The 16,493-nt window shown below is 44.2% G+C and overlaps 1 long non-coding RNA gene across 1 annotated transcript in view; it reads right to left on the reverse strand.

Moving 5' to 3' along the window:
- The window catches only part of LOC144755340 (uncharacterized), a 251,895-nt gene that overhangs the window by 234,788 nt on the left and 614 nt on the right, over window positions 1-16,493 (reverse strand). The window lies entirely within an intron of this gene.

Raw genomic sequence — 16,493 nt, forward strand, 5'->3', positions numbered from 1 at the left:
ATCCCAATGCTTGATTGCCCTGACATGCTCCAGTATGCGTAACACAATAGTTATGTAGGGAGTTTTCCTGTAGGAACGGGAATGACATCTCTCTCCGATTTATACTTATTTTGGTTGGCAGCCACAAATGTGTACATAATGATTTTATATTTTGCTGGCGGATTTACCATATACACTAGCAGCCATGTGGGACCCCATTACATTGAGGTGGGTGTGCTGTGTAATATTTATGTTATGAAGGGCGGTATGATAGTCTGTGGAGAAGGGCTTCCAATGAGGAATTCAAGCAGGTAGCCATAAGGACGTGGCTTAAGAAAATTGTATCATATGCGATGATAATCACGAGCAGGTTCAAACTCTTTCCTGGTCACAATTTATGTGGAGAAATTAATTAGACCAACATTGCTAAAGCATAATGGTAACTTTTGGAACTAGGATATGTATTGGAGGGGGGTGCAGATTAGTAATATAACTGAACTATTTTGTCCATAACCCTAACAGACCATAATGGCAACTTTTGGAACTAGGATATGTATTGGAAGGGAGGAAGATTAGTAATATAACTGTACTATTTTGTCCCTAACAGATCATAATGCCAACATAGGCTTGGAAACATGTGCTTTTAGAAATTAATTTTCCGCCCAGACAAGAGTTTAATATTTGATATTAAGAATCACTGATATAATTTTAGATGACACAAGAACATTATAATTAACAATTCAATAATAATTTTTTATACCTAATTTAGTAAGGGACAACAAGTGTAAGGTGAAAGCCAAATATACTTGTATGCTCTGGAGTGATGATATGACTTCCTAATTGGACACGGATCCTTTGAACACAAACAAACAAGGTGTCTGTGGTCGTTAGCCATTAGCAACACACTAAGGTACATACATTGTGGGATGTCTTTAAACCATGAAAGTCTATCATTTGTGATCTGAAAAGACTGTGAAATAACTAGATTTACTGTGATGTATAAAAAAATGAAAAAATGAATGTGCGATAAGGAAATGTTCTTAAAAATAAATTAATAGGAATGCAAGTGATAGCACAGCTATGAATTATTAATGCTTTCAAGGGTATATCCTCTTCATATTGATTAAACTGTTAAGTATCTAAATCATGTAGAATCCCCCTGAGAATCAAACACCGTTTGTACAAACCTAATGTCTAAATCAAGTAGAATCCCCCTATTTGTTTAGCTTTAATCAGAGACAAACAGAAAAAGAACGGAAAACTAGCCTTGATGACTATGATAGGATGTTGTTGCATAAAATGAATGAATTAATAAACAAGATGTATATAGTGGATAATTTATTGAGAAAATGACTGATCAAGGATTGAACAATGTTTATAAAATTGATTATTGCACATAATGGTAACAGTTATGGTACTGTATTTTTATTAGTATTTCACCATTTTTAAATTGATTTTAATTATGTGTATCGCCTGTATTTTGTAGCCCTGAAGAAGTCTCTTGTAAAGAGACGAAACGTGTTGGCTACACAGAGAAAGTCAGTCTTAAGAAGATTTGAATGAGTTTATGCATTCCGTGATTCAGTTGGTATACATTATATGCTTATAATGGGTAAATTGTATGTGCTGATCATCCTTAAGAATTTCTGTGGTTCTATAAAATAAATATAACATATTGGTCTCGGATGTATTTATTGAGCGTCTGTCTTATTGCCACTCTGTGTACAACAAATGCTTAAAACAACTTCCTGATAAGCCTAACTGCTCCCAGAGAGTCTGACCAAGAGTTAAGATTCTTGGAGAGAGCTCGTTGGTCCCGCAAAGGAGGTCCAGAAAAATCCATGTCAGGATTGGAGATAGCATTAAAGACCAACCCCGAGGAGTAACACCCCATGTGGTAACATGGCGACCACCCCAGTTAGGTTTCCAAGGACAGCCTGTGCAGATGGAAAGGTATATATATGCTTAACAGGTCACATGGTTTTTCTTCCAGGGTCACCACCCTTCATGTGGCAGCCCTGGAGGTCATGTAAGATCTACGTAGACACCAAAGGAAGCTTTTAATGAAGGAGGATCGCTACCCTTTGGGGTCCCCTACTGAAGCCAGAGTGATAGACACGATCATGCCGATATCTGCACAGTAAGGGGCAGATGATACCCAATAGATGCGTCTCTTTTAGTACTACAACCTCCGGTACAGTCAAGGCAGGCATTGATATTCCAAGAAATACCATGTAATCTCTGCTAGTGCAGTTTTTTGGGTGATATCGTTATGAGGCTTTAGGTGCCCCACAAAAAATTAGAGGCCAGTAAAACTGCACCACGATTCATTTGAAAAACAAAAACGAAAGAATGTAAGTGATTGTGCTTACCTGAATACAGAAAATAAGAGGTTCCTGAAGAAGTCCACCGACCCCTAGAGATGATTTTCAGCTAAAACATGTTGACCACCCCACTTGACACCAAGATTAAGTAATTCACGGCACCCCACACTATTTTTAACCTTACCCTTAATCCTATATTTCTATATGAAAACACTCTCCTAAGGCACAGAAGGTAATTTTTAAAAATTCCACGTATCCCACCAGCATTACTTACCAGACACTCTCACTCCAGTTGGAGGCATCACTCACCTGGGGACGCAAGTACCCAGGTGGGAGCCCGATGATGCCACCCAAAAAAAACTGCACCAGCAGAGATGATACATTCCACTGGAGACAAATAGGGGTTGAGGGTTTCCAGGACAACACCTGAGTGACTCTGGCATAGTATCCCATCTGGTCCACTCTCTTTTGATTATAAGGGTATGGGTAGACTTCCCTTTTTGCTCCCATCTCCCTGTTTCAAGTGATGAAGAAATTTAAAGAGATAAGACTAAAGTTCATAATAAGACTTGCTTAGTGGATCACATGGTGTCAGGCGGTTCCACCAAAAACAACACAGTGAATCTACGGGAGCAATCTTGACAACGGAACACAGAACATAGAAACCACATTCCTATTTAGTACACCTCAACAACAACGCCACCGCACACTTCTATCCTTGAAGCATCTGTCACCCAACATCCTTCAAAAACATAGGCAATATACATATAGGTATATTTGAAATGGACCTCCTCCTATGCAGGATAAATAGCCAGGAATCAAAACAAAGAACATACGCCCTGGGTCCAGGGCCAGTTCATGCGGGCAAATGGGTTACTGAAGAGTTACACTGGGCGGCAAAGGTGGTCTCCATCATCAGAGACAATTGTCTCAGGAGGCTTGAGGGAAACAAGAGATCCTTCATTCACCACCTGGGACCTACTGGGTTCAGTAAACAAGGATTCAGGAGAGAGTCCGCGCTGATGGATCTGGGATTAGGTGACAGCCGAGCACAGAAGGTTGGGACACGTCTGGGTAGTGTCATCCTAGGGCTCATATCTCTGGAGAGTTTGTTGTTCCACTGCCCATTACCAAGCTGCCTCTGGGGTGTCGAAGAATTGGGAGCGGAACCCATGAATGACCCTCAATTGTTCTGAAAAGAGCAGCCTATAAGAAAAGGAAATTGTCTTGAGATTTGCTTTACCGTATTGAAGGATTTGCACAGCTTTTGGGTCGATTTGGTGTAGTCCAGGAAGACCATAATATGAGATGATTGAAAGTAAAGCTTACCATGGAAATGTGGCTCTTGGAGAATGGTGTTATGGATCCGGAAGTTCAGTATCTTCGCAATGACAGGCCATGGTGGCGGTCCTTGGGGAAGGTGCTGTGTGAAGGTCCGGTGCGCTCGCTCCACCACAAACCATGGTGATCGATGTGATCAGGGACTAATAATTTCATTACCTGGAATCAATTTAAAACCCTACAAGTCCCTTCCTTGCTGGGTGAGCGTAAACTAAACGTACCAAATTCTCATTACCATATCATTCTTGAAATATCCTTTGTGGCGATGCTATCTTTATTATGTAATCAGGGTTTGGCAAAATAATACTTTGATCTAGAATAAACTATATAGTCTCTTCATGTAACCAGTCACTAACACTAATAAAGACAGACTCATTTATGAGTTAATGTTATTTTATCCATAATATTTTGATTGCTCATCAAGTACAATACAGCTCGAATCATAAATCAGCATGCAAAAGAAACATCAAAGGAAAATGTCATAAATACATCTCAAATACAGCACTGAGGGAGTGGAACGGCGTAGAGACAAAAGATTAGAAAGATAAATCATTTGCAATACTGTTCTGCAAATCCAGATTATCATACTAACCAAGGTTCAAGAAATTTGGAAAACTACCCTCTGGCCATGAGAGTAAGCAAGGCCCCTCAAGAAGACTTAAGGTGCAAAGTTTAACCCCTCCCATGCTCATGACGAGCTCAGTTCGTCATGAGCCACGGTGGCCGTGTGCTCATGATGAGCTGAGCTCGTCATAACGCCCGCAACGCTCGCACGTGGGGCTAATTCCCCCGCTGTGCTGAGCGTTCTAAAGAACCAGGTGTGGCCGTGACGAGCTCAGCTTGTCACGAGCATACGGCCACCGTGGCTCATGACGAGCTGAGCTCGTCACGAGTACCGGGGCGCTGTGCACGCCCCCAGCACAGCGGGGGAATTAGCCCCGCAGGGAAGGGGTTAAAGTCAGGTTTCAGCAGAACAGCAGCCTGCCCTTAGAGTTTAGGAAACAGCAACGCAGCCCTCTCCTCTTGCAAAGTAGGAACATCACACCAAAAAATCCACCCTCTGGATACCTATAGTTATACTCTAAATTCTCTAAAGTCCAACTCACATAGTATCATAACTCACAATTTTATTTAATTCTATTGGTCAAAACAGGGGTTGTTCAATCACACCACTCCAGACATGGCAATTTGCAAAAAGATCCATTGTCCGTTTATTCATTCTATTAACTTCCAACAAAGGAAATACAATCAAGCTTCAATAGTTTGTACGCTTCTTCCATCTCAGTCATGTATCAACATTTGTGCCACTATTGTTTTAATGCGCCGCACACTGAGGAAGTGTTCCGTTCTCTTTATTCAATTTGTTTCCTCCATGCAACCTTGGCAGGCACACAAGGACTCGCGAAATACAGCTCACAATTTCTTCCCTTTTACATTTTCTAATATGCCATATTAATTTCAAAAGAGGCACTCAGGCCTTTTCTGCAAGGCGGAAAAATCAAACTTCTAGGAAAGACAAATACAAGTGTTATTTATCGTTTATAAAGCCATACTATTAAAACACCCTATGTAATGCATCTTTTCTCGCTTTATCCATGCACAATTTAATAGATAACTCTTTTGATTTAGATTAGTTAAAAAATTAAACTAGTAGCTTTTAGTCTGTTATTTTCTACATTAACCACATGCATTTGCCACCTAGTACAGCACCTTAGCATGCGCTTGTGCACTGTTCATCTTCTCCCATTAGCCCTCTTCATTTAGTTTGCATACCACTCAAAGAGTATTTTCACATAATGGGGGTTCAATCCGAGCAGGTTTTATTTTGCAAAAACCCTGCTCTATCAATCCCCCCTTTGATGGCAACTTAAGCCATCATAAAAACCAACCCCAAAAATACAAATTGTCATCATTTATACTACTCAGAAGGCAGTAGTTCTCTTTTGTTTCAACATAACCTGCCTCTTCTGTCTTCAAGCTCTATTTCTTCTCTCTTTCTATTTCTTGCTCTCCGTTTATTATCCAGTGTTTGTTTATTACATCTACAACATTTAAATATTATCACCAGCATTAATATCCCTGTAGCCACAGCAACTATTGGTGTTAGTATTATCCCTAATAAGCTATTACCAAAGGTAGAAAACCAATTTCCCACTGAGGATAAACCCTTACAAAGTTTCTCCCAAGCACCGCTAACCTTCAGTTCAGTTAAATAATCTCGCAAATGTGTAATATTCCTAATATATCCCTCCAGGCTCTTACTTTTGTCCGGGATATAAGTACAGCACTGTTACATTTTCAACATGCTACAGACTCCACCCTCTTTATCCAATAATACATCAAGGGCAAGTCTATTCTGTAAGACCATAGATCTTATAGCAACCATTTCAGTATCAATCATCAAGAACCCACCAGCAGTGTCTGCTGATAAATGACCAACCACCTTGGACAATTTTCTTATTTTATGTGAATTTAGAATGACCCCAACTGAAGGTATCAATGCTTTGAAAATATCACCCACAATTTCTGCAACACTAATTCCCCTTTTGCTATTGCTTAGTTCACCCTTCTTTTTATTGATTAAATGACTTTTGTCCAAATGATACACCTTGGGAAAGACAATTCCCACTTAACAACACCCATACCAATGTGCAAGTAACATATATTAGGCATTCTTACCACACACATAATATATTCCAGGGAAACAGGATCAGTTCCTCCTCTTATTCCCCAACCTCACGTAATCAAAAAAGACATGATCACATTCACTAGAACCAATGAAATAGTTATTAAAGTCAGTTTTCAATCTAAGTAAGCAAAGTAAGCAAAGAAAAGCTTTCCCCTATGATGCCAGAAGAAATCAAGACTTGGCTCTTTCCTAGAGCATGATCGTTGACTCTGCCACAATGTTCACCCATTAGCATTTTACCTGATTCCTAGATTTTGCTGTGACTTACTCTTGTAGTACTACTGACTTACTCCTGCAGTCATGGAGTAACCAAGTAGCACTCCCAGCTTACTCCTGGAATTCAGGAATAAGGCAGCAATAATTAGAAAGCATTTCAGTGAAATGTTTGTGAATCAGGGCAGTCATCTCTAAGATTCACACTTACTTCTTTACTTATTGCTCTTCCCGGTCTGTAGGTCTTTTACAGGCAGCCTCCCCCTCCCATTCTTGTGAAAGCTGTTCCATTATCTACTAACCTGGTGCCAATGGAGTTTTATAACATTGCTTGTGGCTTTCACCCTTCCAGTATTATGCACTTATTTAGAAATGCCAACATTTCTCTCTTCTGCGGGGTATCCTTCTTTTCATTATTGAGCACCATATATAGCTCCCCGTTTTGAACCATGCACCGCACTGACCACCGATCTCTGGACTGTCTGAGATCTTTGCCCTTCGATATACGTGATATCCGGAACTGGACCCGGTAATACGCCTCATGAGGCCAATAGGGGCACAAAGGAGTAGCACAGCATCCTTTCCTTCAGATGACCATCTCACCAGAGTGAAACATAATCAATCAATCAGGGAATTGCAAGCGCACTACTCACCCGTTATAACTGCAACATCACTCTCAATTTGGTGGCTTTGGAGACCTTACTTCACTTGCTCCATCACTCCCTAATGTTTACTCCTCACACACTCAGATTTCTACTTCTCAAAGGTTTTGCAGTCAATTACTCTTGTAGTACTTATGGCTTACTCCTCACAAGAGTAAGACACACTCAATGCAAGTTTTTTTATTAGGCCCATACAGGGTAGGAAGCTTTCTACCAGCCCTTTTCTCTAGTTTTGTACATTTTCTCTCCATACCTCAGTGCACACAGTCAGTCCTTGTGAGTCGCAGCGGGTGCGAGAGGCTGTCAAAAGAACGTTCTCCCCTTCTTGAGACTCACAGAGAATTACACAGTTGAGAACACACAAGTTGAGTATCATACAGAAAGTGTAGGCTGTCAACGTCTGGCAGCAGACACCTGGATGAGCAGTCTGTGGATATTTCTAAGAGCAGCAAGGGTTCCACCCATGAGTGTATTATATTCCTAATGCCACACTCACAATGAGCCACTCTGCGTGCCCGCACAATGCACATGTGAGTGCTGAGATAATGGTTTACTGTACCACGCAGGCCTCCATCCCAGCATCTGCAGAATGGCATTAAGTTGGCCGATTCATATTTGAGCCGGACAGTCTGGGACTCACAGCACACTGACGGACCAGTGGAGAATGGCCAGTAGAGAATGAGGCAGTACCAGGTTATAGGTTAGGGTGAAATACACTTCTAATTTGGACATCTGTTTTTATAGGGTTACTTGTCATGCCAACAGGAAACAGACACCATGCGGACATTTAAACTCTTCATGGGGATAACCACTGCAATGGCCAAGCAGCCAACAGCAGAAGTTAGACTCTCTGACTTTAGCCCATGTGTTGAGATCGATATGGAGTGATAACTCAGTTTAAATAACTCCCGGCCCTATTTCTTCTTCCTGTCAGTTTGAAAATCGGTATATTCGACTTGTACTGGTGTGTGCATGGTTGGTTTGGTGATATTTGAAATGAAATAGATTAATGATATGCTCCAATCAGGTAGACAAAACTGCATACTAAATAGCAGATTTCCATACTAAGATCACAGTAAAGTTTATAGATGAGACATTTTGCTGTCAAATCCTATTCTGCAGATATGGTCAGTTCATGTAATGCTGTCTGATGTGAAAGAACATATAAAGCTCAATGGGTTCTATCAATGTATTAGGTTTTATAGTCTTCTTCTAATTCACAAAATCAGTGCAACTTTTCTACAAAAGAAAGTGAAACTAGGCCGTGCTGATATCCTCATAGGAGACTTTTATGACTGTGTCCAACAATTGGAGAATGAAAGTACTAAGTGTTTGTGTTATCTTTCAGGCAGGGATAAACAGCTCTAATGGAGTCCAACGGAGCTCTCTCTCTCACACCACACATGCCCACACACACACACACACACACCTCTGCTCTGCTAAGCACACCACACATTAGCTTAGGAGAACATTGCAATATAATTTGCCAATGTCTTCTAAGTATCTTGTCTACTCAGTATTGTGGATAAGTGCATTTAAGTGAAGGTTTCTATCTCTTTTATACTTGTTGAAATATCTTACATTGTCATACTTTTGGAACTTTTAGATTTTGGGTGTGTCACATATATCTTTATTAGGATATAACCATCCAGAGAGATTCAGAGAGATGTATTGTTTTGTTTAACTAATTGGGTGCAGTCCTCAAGGTTCTGTTTCACTTTAAGTTGGCATCTAACTAATCCTTCTGTAACTGGAAACAATCTTAATTTCTCCACTCACGACCAGCTTCCGATTATGCCTAGTTTAATGCAAGTTTCCCATTCAGATTTTAATTAACATAAATCAAATTTGAGTTCTCCAAGTACCAAGTAGGAAGTGAGTGACATACTGTGTCTCACTCGCCTATTTCATACTACTTAAAGGGTCATCCAATGTAGAGCAAAAACACAGTTCTCTTTGTCCACCCTTACAGCTCTAACAATCACCAACTACAAGCATTCTAGCCGGCTCTGGTCACTTAGTGGGTTATCTGTCCAATGTAGGTGCCTGTGTTTGACCTCATGGTCAAAGGTTCACATCCTGGTGGGTCCACTCAGCCTTTCAAACTTCTGAGGCCAATAAAATGAGTACCATTGTGTTAGAATACAATAAACATTTGATATTCAATATCAAGATACCCTTTTGGATGAATGTGCACTTTACAAATACACGTTATGTCATTCTAGAATATTATTTTGTTTGATGATATCAGCTGGGGGTTTGCGATGTATTGGGACACCATTTGCTGGATGACCCTTTTTTTTAAACCTTTATTTATATAAAGTGAAAGGCACAGTTAATATTTCTTTACAGGTTGCAATCTAGCGAACATAGTCCACATATTGTATGTATTTTGTACATATATGTACAATATGTGGACTATGTTTGCTAGATTGCAACTCTATGAGTATTACAAGAACATTTATACTTGATCCATTACATATACAGCATTACCACATGCAGTGTCGATTACATTTAGTTATTCGATTTCTTGAGTTATTAAGGGCAGTTTGCAAATATCTCCTCTATAATGTATTCCAGACCCCCCCCATTTTTTAATACATTTTTTGGTATATCCCCTGTACACATACACAGTCTTTTCCACCACCATGGAGTGTCCATGTCCCTACACCATTTCGCTAAATTTGGGGCCGTTGCCTCACCCAAGTGGCTGGCAACATTTCTCTTGGCTACCAGATACCAGAGTAGCCCAGGTCTGCCATGTTGAATTCAGATCTGTTGCATCCCAAATGTTAAGTAAACAGCATTTAGGCTCCGTAGGGTCTAGGTTGCCACTTACCCTCGTAATAAGGGACATAACTGGCTCCCAGTATGATGCTATTTCAGGGCATGTCGATATAGTGTGATAAAACGTGCCAACCTCCCCACATTGTCGCAGACAGAGCGGGTTGTCCACTTTCCCAATCTTACAGAGGGTAGTTCTGGTGTAATAAATTCTATGGAAAATCTTGATGTGTACAAGACGTAGTTTAGATGCGATCGCTACCTCTCTAGGGGATGCCAGCACCTCCTGCCAATCCGTGTCATCCAATTCACCAAGGTCTGCCTGCCATTTGTCTTTAAGCTTCTTTATCGGATCTGGCTTGTTATTGACAATTTTCCAATATGTCAGGGATTCTGCTTTTTTGTCCATATGATCCATGAGTAGTCTGTCCTCTAGTGGGGAGGCCCCAGGCAGGATGGTATCAGGGGGAATTGCCGCTTCAAGAGCTTGTTTAATCTGCCGGTAACAGAAGTGCTCCATTTATTCCATTTCATACTTCGTTTGGAGTTGTGTAAATGTGATCATTTTTCCCCGTACCCAGAGGTCGCCCACCTTAGATATCCCACTAAGGTCCCAGTTGTGAAATCCTTTACTTTTTTTCAACCTTCCCAGCCTGTCCATAATCCAAAGGGGTGTTGCTTGTGTGAGTATGTTATGCCATCCTAACTTTTTTTGCACTATATTCCAGATCTGGAGTGTATGGTTTGTAGGGCCCATCAGGGATTGGGTCTTGTTATAGAGCGCTCGGTGAGGCCTCGTCTCCCCCAGCTGCAACCTGTCGAGGGCATAGGCTGGGTCCATGTGGGGGACATGAATCCAATGATTTATCACTGTCAGCTGAGTGGCCCAGTAATAAGACTGTATGTTCGGGAGTGTGATGCCCCCATCGTACCAGGTGCGGCATAGTTTCACAATAGCTATAAGGGACTGTTTATTGTCCCAGAAGAGTTTAGTAACTTCTGCCTCATGGATCGGAAGTAGGTCTGGGGGACTGGGAAGGGTGAGTTTTAGATGGTGTACACAAACCTGGGAAGCGCCATTATTTTGAAAAGCGCCGCTTTTACCAGGAGCGACAAAGGCAGCGACTGCCAGTGTTTGGTATCTTTGTGTTTTGATTTAGGGTCATGAACACTTCCGGGTCATTAGTGACATGAATCCTTAAATATTTAAAAGTGTCCTCTACTATTGTTACTTCACAGCCAGCGGGAGGAGTGGTGGGTGACCTCTCAGGACATAGATTACCGATTTTGTCCAATTGATCGTATATCCTGAAGAATGTCCATAGGAGTTACTTAAGTCTAATAGACAGGACAATGAACGTTTGGCAGAGGCCATGTATAAAAGGATATCGTCCGCATATAGAGATATATGATCCTCCTATTCCTCAGTCCATCTAAGTTCTCGGATGACCAGGTCCTGTCGAACCCAGGCCGCCAGAGGCTCCAGCACTAGGGCAAAAAGAAGGGGAGACAGCGGGCAGCCCTGTCTCGTGCCTCGATGCAATGGAAAATCCCTCGACCTATGCCCGTTGGCCACCATGTGGGCAAAGGGAACAGTGTAGAGTAGTCGGACCCAGGAGCAAAATTTCAGTCCAAATCCTAAATTTCGGAGAAGAGCAAAGAGGAAGGCCCACTCGACTGTGTCGAAGGCCATGCGCGCATCTAAGGACAGCACAATAGCCTCTTCTTGAATGGTATGTCTACGGCCCAGCACGTTGTGGAGGTACCTAAAATTTAAAGCAGTATTTCTCCCCGGCATGAACCCGGATTGATCCGGGTGTATCAGCGTTGCTAGGTGCGGCCTGAACCTGTTAGCCAGGTCCTTGGCCAATATCTTGGCCTCAGCGTTGATCAGAGTTATGGGTCTCTAGGAGGAACACTCCTGCGCGCATTTGCCGGGTTTATGGATGGCCACTATTGTCGCCGTTCTTTGGTCACGTGGCAGTTCTCCCCTATCCGAGCTGGCCTCATACATTGCTGCCGTGTACGGTGTGAGTGTTGTCGCGTTACATTTGTACCACTCTATGGGGATACCATTTGGTCCCAATGCTTTTCCCGACTGCAGTTTACCGATTGCCATCGCAATTTCTTCCGCTGAGAGTTCTACCTCTAACGATTGGGACTTCGTTTCTACTAGTCTGGGAAGTTTAATATCCCGGAGGAACTCCTCCGCATCTGTTTGTGTAATTGTGAGTGTGGAAGTGTAGATCTGTTTGTAGTGATGCGCAAGTAAGTCTATTATGCGTTGGGGATTCCGAGTGGAGTCACCCGTGGGAAGTTGGAGTTCTGCGATCCATCTATCTGCCTTTTCTCTTTTGTCAAACCAGGCCAAAAGCTTGCCGGCTTTGTCTCCGCTTTCATAGATAGTGTGTTGGGTATGGGAGAGTCGCATTTTCGCTGCCTCCCACAGATGTTCCTTCTACTCCTGCTTCTTGAGTTGCAATAGGTGAGTGTTTGCGTCAGAGGGATTCTGACTGTGGGCTCTTTCCTCCTGTTCGAGTGTCTCTACAATTCCTACTTTCTCTCTTTTATGATGGGTGATTAGTGAGACGGCTTGCCAACGAAGCACTGTTTTGTACGCCTCCCAGAGGGCAAGTGGAAAAGAGATGGAGGGTGCATTTTCGCTAAAATAGTATTTTGTAGTGTCAGTCAGCCCCTTCCCTATCTCAGGGGCCTCAAAGTATCCGGGATATATAGGGAATATGCGGTTCTGCGCTGTGGAATACCAAGTCTAGAGAGTGCTAACTGGGGAGTGATCAGAAATGCCTCTCAGTAAATGTGTTACCGTTAAGAAGTTTCCAAGTTCGGCTGCGGGCACCTGTATGTAGTCAATTCAGGAGAGGCTATTGTGCTCACCGATTGGTATGTATATTGCTGGGTCCAGGGAAAGCGGGAGCGCCAAATGTCTACCATGCCTATGGCGTCTAGGAAGTCAGTTAGGACAGAGTGTGACCGGTGTTGCTGTCGAGGGGGTGTGCGATCTAGAGTGTCATCTGAAGTGGAGTTGAAATCGCCTCCTATCATTAAATAGCCCAGCGGGAGTCGGAGAAGGAATTCGCTGAGCGCCTGAAAAGTGAAGGAATGGAGCGCAGGCGAGATGTAGACAGACACTATGTTAACAACGCGTCTTTCCCATTGACACGAAAGTGGTGCAAAGCGACCTTGATCATCTGTGTATGTGTGCTTAACGACAATCGGGTATTGTTTCTTAAGGAGGATTCCAGTTTTGCTGGAAATAGCATAGAGTACTTGAGTTCACGGTCCCTAAGCTCTTGCTTCATCGCTATGAAACTCCGCCGCTGTTTGGCCACCACCGCAGTGTAGTCTGGGAAGAAAGATATCATAGTCTGTTGTAACCGGATCTGCGGGGCCGCTCTTTCTGTCTGGAGAATGAGGTCAAGGTTGTGGAAATTAAAAATGCATGCTAGGATAGGCCGCGGGGGCGCCCCAGGCCAGGGTCTGCCCCCGGGAACCAGATGGGTTTGTTCGACCGAAAAATAATTTGTGTTTTATCTAGGCTGCAGGAGGTTCTTGATCGGGTCCTCCCCAAAGAGAACCTAGGCAGGACCTCCCGTTTCCTCCGGCACTACTCCCATAATGCGCACATTATTGCGGCTGGAGCGGCCTTCGTAGTCGTCCAGCTTCGCTGCCATGGTCCTGTTGTCTATTTCCAGCCGTTGCACTTGCTTCTTCTGGGAGGCTGGGTCAGCACTCACGGTGGCCGTTGTTGATTCAACCTCCGTCACTCGGGAGCTTAAGTTCCTGAAGTCAGCACGGATAAGTGAGAGTTCAGTGGTCACAGTGTAAGGGATTCTAGAGAGGTGTGTACCTTATTAAGGGTGGTCATGATGTCCTGTAGCGTGATCTCCTTCCCTAGTGTAGTCTCTTTGGTAGATGCCGCTTCAGCCTCAGTACGGTTGTGCGCACCTTTGTCCATTTTAGAGAAGGCGTACTTCACCAGTTTATTCTGTTGGGTTACTCGTTGGCCTAGGCCCCCCATCTTGCGGCTACCACTTGGGGTTACTGACCACCTGAAGGCAGTATTCACTGCGGCCTGCCTGTGCTACCTGGTGGCGCACGCGGCCTGTTTGGTTTCCTGCGAACTGTTACGCTCCACTGTGGATTTGTGTGTGGCTGAAGCGTGGTGTTCAGATTGGGACAGGCACGGAGCGCGAAGCGCTGTGTTCTCTGGGTGAGCTGTGGCACTGGCTGATCAAAGTTCGGGAGCGGTCTATATATGGGCTGCGACAGGTGAAGGTGATGTCATCCCGGCCCCGGAGTGGTCAATTGTCTGGGTCGCTGTAGACGTGGGCCCCAGCGCAGGCACATAGTCCGTTTTGGAAGGCCTTACAGCATTTCAAGGGCCCACTGTGATTTTGTGCAAGGCCGGCCCTCGTTGAGCCCATGTACCCAGGAGTGACGCGTGGTCTCGCGGTAGGTGGTTACAGCGGCGGCCCAGAGCATAAAGGGCACACCTTAGCGTGTTACAGCATACGAGCCAATGGCGCGTCGAGGCCTAATTGCGTCGGTCACACTGGAGGCCCCTGTGGTCGTACGTTGGCGCCTGATTGCCAATTTCCACCTTGGCGCAGACGCTGAGGCTAGCCACTTCTTTCCGGCCTGTGACGCAGTGGGCCGGTGATACCCCTCCACGTGCAGCTCTGCGGGGGTCCCGTCGCACGGCCGAAGCTATAGGCGGAGGTTTGAAGGTCCCGGAAGGCGACTCAGTGTATCAGTGCTGCAGCCCAGGGCACACTCTGCTACCGAAGCTATAGGCGGAAGTTTGAAGGTCCTGGAAGGCGACTCAGTGTATCAGTGCAGCAGCCCAGGGCACACTCTGCTACTCAGCACCGCCGGGCCCCGCCTCCGGATGCCGTCGCCGGGCAAAGCACCCATGCCAGTCCCCGGTCGCGGCGTGCCTCAAGGCTACAATCGGGATAGTGCTGCCACACGCACCAAGGAGGTCGCTACAGGTGGGGAAAGTAGCTCGATAGGCGCGGGCAGAGTTCCCGCACTCCCGCAGGCGATTTTGGCTGGGCGGGATCTGGGCGTCGCTAGCTTGGAGACTCCAGACAGTGCTGTGCAGCCCCCAACCCTGTGTACCACAAGGTTAGAAGTTTATTAACCCTTGGGGCTACATCCGTCCCTAAAAGATCATAGATCATCAGTTGTGTGGGTGCTTTGGTTTTGAGCATTTCTCTGCAGTTTTTAGATAGCGACTGTCAGAACTCGACCTGATGGCAGCGCTAATGTGTTTCGTACAACTGGAATTCAGGCACACATTTGAAAGTGCGTTCATATGCAAAAATGAATTTTTGCACAACAGGCATTCTGAAAACACATATTTGAAAGTCCTTTCATAAGCATGTGATAATGGTGTTTGTATTCTGAAGTGGGGGTGCAGCGGTGGCGGTCCAGCACCTGCCGCACAGGCATTCTGACCACCTTATTACAACTTTGGCGGCTGGACCACCATTGTACCGTAACAACCACTAGGGAACATGGTCCCTGGTGGTCCCGCGACAGTCAGAGGTTCACAATATGATTGTGGTGCTGCTGCGGCACCGCCATGTATATTACGAGTTTCCCTACCGCCTAGCCTTTTCCTAGCACTGAGCCCGCTAATATGAAGGCTGGTGGTGAGGAAACAAAGGGGGGTCTGTAATTGCCCCTGTACACTGGAATACATGCAGGGGGCACGTGGTGTGCCCCCCTGTGTGCGTGCACATCCAGTTCCTGCACGCCATAGACACCGTTCCCAAAGATGTGCCTTTTTCAAAGGCACCACGGTGGGAATGCCAGAGGACCGACCGCATGACCAGAAGAACACACGTAATCTGGTGTGAGGCCTGTGGACAACTTTGCCGGTGCAGGAGCGGAGTGGGTGGCGTGTCACGCAGTCAAAGTCGTAATCATCCCCTTAACGTTTGCCTAGGATCACACAATTTTCATAATCATACCCTTAATGTTTGCCTAGGATCACACAATTTAAGTGAGGAGGCCCCGTTTTATTCATGTTTTCTGGTTTTACTTTACAAATAAGCCAGTAATTGAGTACTAGTCTTTCCTTGTGTTAAGGCTTTGGTTTTTACCTATGCATTTCTCTGCAGTTTATATATAGCAACTGTGAGAACTCGACCTGAAGGCAGCGCTAGTTTTTTTTGTACAATTGGCAGTCCAAATGCACATATTTAATTGAAAGTGCATTTATACCAAAATGAAGGAAAAGAGTTTTGGTGAGATAAAATATTTGCCGAAATTCACCGTGTAAGTGGTGAAGCACTGATTATCCATGTTGTCTAGTTTCATACTGTACAAATCAGACAGTAATTTCAGTTTTTATTTTGCGACTGCGAGAAATCGACCTGAAGGCATTGCTATTGTTACTCAAACCTTGCTCTATATAATGTAGGCCACCCACAGGGTTTACATGGCAGCTGTCTTACCTCTTAGTGCAGTAAT

The sequence above is a fragment of the Lissotriton helveticus genome, chromosome 5_1 (genome assembly GCF_964261635.1).
Source record: "Lissotriton helveticus chromosome 5_1, aLisHel1.1, whole genome shotgun sequence".
Classification (NCBI taxonomy): domain Eukaryota; kingdom Metazoa; phylum Chordata; class Amphibia; order Caudata; family Salamandridae; genus Lissotriton; species Lissotriton helveticus.